At 41.5% G+C, this 6,000-nt stretch overlaps 1 protein-coding gene across 3 annotated transcripts in view; it reads right to left on the reverse strand.

The window, feature by feature from the left end:
- The window catches only part of CEMIP2 (cell migration inducing hyaluronidase 2), a 51,877-nt gene that overhangs the window by 44,579 nt on the left and 1,298 nt on the right, over nt 1–6,000 (reverse strand). The window contains exon 1 of one of the 3 annotated variants that reach the window (XM_027662879.1): nt 5,349–5,628. The exons of the other annotated variants lie outside the window; for them this stretch is intronic. The gene's annotated coding sequence lies outside the window, so the exon portion shown is untranslated. Of the gene's footprint in view, nt 1–5,348; nt 5,629–6,000 lie in introns of those variants that run through there. 3 annotated transcript variants of the gene reach the window in all.

Here is a 6,000-nt window from a genome sequence, read left to right on the forward strand (position 1 = left end):
TTCATTTACACAACTGTCAGGAGAGTATTTGATGCAACAGATGAAATATCTAATTTTGCAGAAAGCTCATGTATAATACTTACGGATTTTTGTACTTCTGCAGAGATGTGTCTTACTGCAGAAATTGCAGGGACATGGTTTTTTTCCAAACATTGCCCTGCAAGCTTTCAAGAATTCTTAACTGACCAGAAGACACTGCTATTTTCAGTCTGCTCAAATACAACTGTAGTATTTTCAAGTCTTGCCCACTAAAACAAAGAAACACAACTGAGAAGCCACAGCAAACCACGGTCAGTGTGTCTAAAATGGTACCTGACACTTAAGAGTGAATTCTGCTTTTCTCCCTATATTTCTTTTTGATACAGTTAACCTCTATAAATGACTTATAAATTGGGGAACTCTATTATGTTTTTCATTCACTGTTAAAACAATAGCATGTTCTGCTGGAGGAAACCATGCAGAAATTACTTATTTCTTTGCATGCAAGTGAATTGATTGACGACTTAAATACAGCAGATGCAAGAGAGCACACTAGGAAATATGGCACATGGGCTGAAATAAGCAACATGAATGGAACAATTTTTACTGTTTCATACTTTCAGGAATGAAAGATTTAATAATTTGTCTACGAGAACAAGAGTGGAAATTTGCATTTTAATCACCCATCTGTTATTAGCTTGCTGCATGAGTCACAGCTTATTTCAGCCCCAAGGCTGTAATATGAGAAAAAAAAAAAGAGGTCACTAGCCTCACAGGGACATTGGAGGGGTAGTTTAGAAAACACTTTGTTCTCCTCAGCTCAGTCATGCATCTGAGTACAAGTCTACTTTTAAGTAAATTAATAGCTCCATTTAAGTCAACACCTTCATGTGAAAGTGATGCATTTGCTGCTGCGTTCACCTTAGAGAACCTGAATATGATGGTAGAAAAAAAAACCCAAACCACACAAAACAGCAAAAAAACTTAACTACTTCTCACATTGACAATAAGAAGTGGTATCTACACCTATCTGCAGTCTTGAGAAAAACACAAATCCCATCCAAACAGCCACATCTTAGGACTTCACTGCAGAAAGTTTTCTGTGTAAATGGTAATACACTTCAGAGAGGTGAAGTCCAGTTCTGGCACTACCTTGAATCACTGATGAAATAGAGTTCAGGCCTACAATCGTCCTCCAAAGAGGAGGAAAGTAATATTTTCAAATTAGAAAAGTTCTCATAAATAGATTATAAGAATTAAGATTATAAGCATATATGACAGTACAGAATATAACAGGCAATAGGGAAAAGAGTCAGATCCCATGCTTAGCTTTGTTCAACAGATACAAGCAAAAATACTCCTCAGTGTACTGACAGAACCACTCAATAATCAGAGGGTTGTCATGTTTAAATTATATTTTAAACAATAATCAGTAGCATAATATGCTCTCTTCCATATCAGCATGTGCATTTCCTTCTTCTTAGGCAAAGTTGTTAAGTTGTTGTAATTTTTTTCTCAGTCCAACTCAACCTTCAGTAAATGATATGTCACCCCTTATTCTGCTTACTTGAGGGACTGTTTTTAACTGTGCATCAACCACAAATAAAACAATGCTGCTTGAAAAGTTGAACTGTTGCAGCTGCACACCCACATTCTTTGAAGTTGTCTTTCATTTGTATGAGCCAAGGTAAAAGAGTATGCCTTAAAAAATTAAGTAAGAGCTCCAAATCACATCAATGAGAACACAGCTGTGACATCAGCACTTCTTAGCTGTTTGCACTCCCAAAGGATTCTTCATCCTGGTGGTGGATGACTAAGAGAGAGGATATATGACACAGGTCCATACAGTCAGAAGTAGCAGGAAGAATGCAAATGAGCTCATGTCTCTTCCAAGAGGAAAAAAAAAAAAAAGGCTGAGACGGAGAGGTTCCTGAGCCTGACTCAGTACTGTATGCTATGGACTTCCAAGAATTTACGTAGGTTAAGAGAGCAACAAGGCTGCAGAAAAGTCAGTATCAGTCAGAGGGTTGGTGGATAAGTAATACTGCCTCAAGTTTAGGAAGTCCTTGAGCAGTAAGCTGTTCAAGGTTGAAAGCAGTAGCATCATTATGTAGTAACCAGACGCCTTTTCCTCAGAATTGACAGACATTTGGCAATTGCCTGGATGGACATTAAGCTTGATACAATGCGGTCACTCTTCTACTATGCTTTAAGATCTCATTTAACTGTCTTCTGCCTTCACTTTTCCAGAATCACCTCTCCTCCTCTAAGGATCAAATCCCTCTCAGCTCAGCCACTGCAACTGTCTGTTGACATTGTCAGCATAAAATACACTTTAACGTGACAGCTTACATTAACACACCAGACTGATACACAGTACCTGAAACTTAAGTACAATTTTCACTTGCTGTAGGAATGGTGACATGCAGCAGAATGGCACAGCACATACCAGCTAAACCCATCAGGGCACAAAGCCTTCAAAGGAAGAGTCTTGTGAAAAACGAGTTTCTACCAATAAACTATCAAAGAATAACTTCCTGTATATCTGAATGCCAACATATTCCACGGCTCTCAGGTATCACAGGAATCACAGAACTATGTGACTCGAGAGCTTGGTGAAAAACAAACAGTGACTTAACTTACACTGAAACTTACGCTGACTTAACATGAAACTTTTGTACAATCTTATAAAATAAAAAACATGCTCTATTATTTTCCTTTTATAAAAGTCACAAATAGCATATTTGGGATATCACAAAACAGAAGTAAGTCTTCAAAGAGCAAAACAAAGACCTGTAATCCACCATTAAGTATGCCTTCTGCTGAGCTAGTGGCTACATTCTTATTTTGTCTTACTGTGGTAAATTCCATTCTAGGAAACTCCAAGAAATTTGCACCCAGCTGCTAAGTACTGCAACATCCTGCCAGGTATAGCTGGTCATCTTGCAGGACTGCACTACTCTTTTTTTCACATTTCCCTTCTTTAATCCCATGCACCAAAAAGATAGAAGAGCTGCTGACAGGTTCTCTTGCATTAAACTACTTCATACCAAAGGAATAAAATCCATTCTAAAGTATGCATTCTTTAATGCCTTCAGTATTTCATTTCAATATTGGCAAACACCTCACTTTTCTCCCTCACATATTTTATAAAGGTATAGAGTTTTCTACTCTTTCTCCATTTTCTTTCTCAGTTTTACTATTCCAAGAAAATATTTCAGTGGATTTCTACACCCATATCTACAAACAATTGCCAAAAATATCTCCATTAAATCAGTAGTGAAATCCCTTCTTGTAAAAATAAGCTGAGAATGAATCAAGTCTAAAAATCACGATTTAAATCAAGAAACTCCAATTTACAATACAGATTTTAATCATGTTTTGATGTACACATTAGATGATTCTACAAAACTGTCTTAGTAATGCTAAGCATGAACTTTATTTATACAGTTAAGACTACGCTCTTATAATTTTTTAATATACAGAAAGAGAGATTTACCAGATTTGTCTGAGGTTTTTAAATTGTTGGTTCAAGCACACAGGTGAAGAACAGTGTTGCTGCAAGCACTGTGGGACAAGTTTCCTTGAAGACATGCATGACGTAGCCCATCAGCCAAGAAGCTCCTTTAGCTGTGGGACAGGGGTGTAGCCTTACAGCTGTAGAGACTGCAGCATCAGCCCCCATCAAACAATGGGGACCAAGTTCCTTCTCCTCCCCACATTCCCCCAGCTCATGTACAAGGCAAAACGAAGACGAGATGGAGCTCCAGAAGTGTGGTCAGAGCCATCTCACAGGTAAAGAAGCAAAGGGCTACCTCCTACTCAACAGGTAAGAAACACATAACTGAGTCACCAAGTAAGGTCCCTGGTATTTCTAACGTCCATCTTTCTTTCCTCACATGGAGAAAAAATAATGACCTGCAGAACACTGCTCATTTTCTGCAAACAAGACTTTCATGGCGAGAAGCTGAACTGACTAACCTCAAAATACACAGAAAAAAGCATGCTAAAACTGTTTAATAGAACTTTTCTGAAACATGACAGACATACAATAAAGGAAGTTAACAACTGTGCTTTGTATTAAAAGCAAATTAATAAGTTATCTGTAATTAAAGAACATTTCTAGTCCAGACTATCCAAGGCATGCAGGCATTTATTTGCATCTTTGCTGATAAGAACATTGTTTTGAAGTATTTAAATCAGACTGAAAAACACCTGTCCCACTGTATTCTCTCATTCCTCAAGGAAATAAAACCTCTACCCTCCTTTTAAGTACAAGCTACTCAAACATGTATTAACTCAAATTTAAAAAAAAAAAAAGCTGTAAAATAACCAAGGTAGTCCCCTAGTTTGTGCTCTACCTATCTTTATACTCATGCCTTAGAGGAAAAACAACCTTTTTGTACCCCTACTCCATCCCCTGATATGTCAACTTGGAAGAAATGTGAGCTGTGTCACCAAAAGGTAACTCTTCCAGCCATAGGACCTGTTACAGATGGTAAACCTTTAATGGATTTCACAGAGCTTTCTGAAAACAATGGCTTTTCCACACAGGGGCCACCATCTTCTACCAGTTAGTGTCTCCACCAACCAGCAACAAGTCTGATGAACTGGCTAAAAGTTTCCAGCCAACCCTCACCAACATTTTCCCCACAAAATACCGTGAGGATGAAAGTGATAATATTCATAATTAAAAAACCCTACAGTCTGCCACTGAAAAACACCTATCCACATCTCAAAATAGCACACTCCCCAGCTACTGTTCAGATCATATGCTGAATTTTAGAAGACACTCATTTAGCACGGACCTCACAATACCCCTTGTCTTCGTCTTCTTCCCCCCCACACTCACGTTTTTCTTCTCAGATTTGATGATGGGGACATTATGAGTGCTTTACATAAAACTGTTACTCCTCTGGACACTTTGTCTAGCTCAAAGTCCCTGGTATACAGACTTCGTATGTATTAGTAGGGAGAGCGCAGGAGGCGCAGGCACAACAAACTTGATCAGGTAGATTTTACATCTGCGCAGGCAGTGCATAGGATCTATGCAGACAAAGCATGTTGAACAGCTACAGACTCCTAAGAACAAAGATGAACATCCCTTCCTCCCTACTGCTACCCATAGGCCATTTCTCATCATTTCACATTTTTTCTGTGATTCATTAAAACTTGACTAATGTCACACAAAAATACGAAGCACTGCTTTATCTTCATTTATCTTCATTTAGTCTTTGTCAAGGCCCAGGTGCTATTTTCTTTTTATAACTACTCAGGAATTTAAAATCTCTCCCCTTTTAAAGAATTCGTGCCACTACTTCACATGTAAAGCACAAACAAGGACAGCATCTTCAGCACACAGCTCTCACCTAAGCTGTGATGAAGCAAAACTGCGGGGCATTCATCACCGCACACCCTCTTTTCTTGGAAGGGCTGAGATGATGTACAACTCCCACTGTTTCTTCCGTGCCTCTGGGCAAGTAAAGCAGATACTAGTTACTAGTCACCAGGAAGGCACTCCACGATAACCCGATTATTCAGGGATACCTACCAAGTCCCAGCGCAGTCCCTGCCGCGATGCTGATTTGAGCCCAGTTGCTTCCCACTGCGATTCCAGCAGCATCCCACCGGGCGCGCCAACAAAGCCTCGGCCCAGCCAGCGCGGCCCCGCCGCACCTGCCGAGCACCCGCGGAGGGGTCGCGGGGCCCACACCTGCTGGGCACAGGCCAAGCGCCCCGGAGGCTTCCCCGGGCGGCCGCTGCCCGGCTTTCCCCGCCCCGCCGCCGCCTGCTGCTGCAGCTGCCCCCGCTCCGTCCTTCCCTCCCTTTGCTCTTCACTCTTTCCTTCCCTTCCCTCCCCTCCCGCCAGCCCCGGGAACAAAAGAGGCCAGTGCGGCAGAGCCCCGCCGGCAGGCGCGGCAGCCCAGCCCGGCCCGCACTCCGGCGGCCCGCCCGCCCCGGCAGGCCCGGCCCGTCTCGACGCTGGCGCCGACCCGGCCGGACCGGGCGCGCTCTCACCTG

Source organism: Corapipo altera, unplaced genomic scaffold (genome assembly GCF_003945725.1).
Source record: "Corapipo altera isolate COAL_440 unplaced genomic scaffold, ASM394572v1 61167, whole genome shotgun sequence".
Classification (NCBI taxonomy): Eukaryota; Metazoa; Chordata; class Aves; order Passeriformes; family Pipridae; genus Corapipo; species Corapipo altera.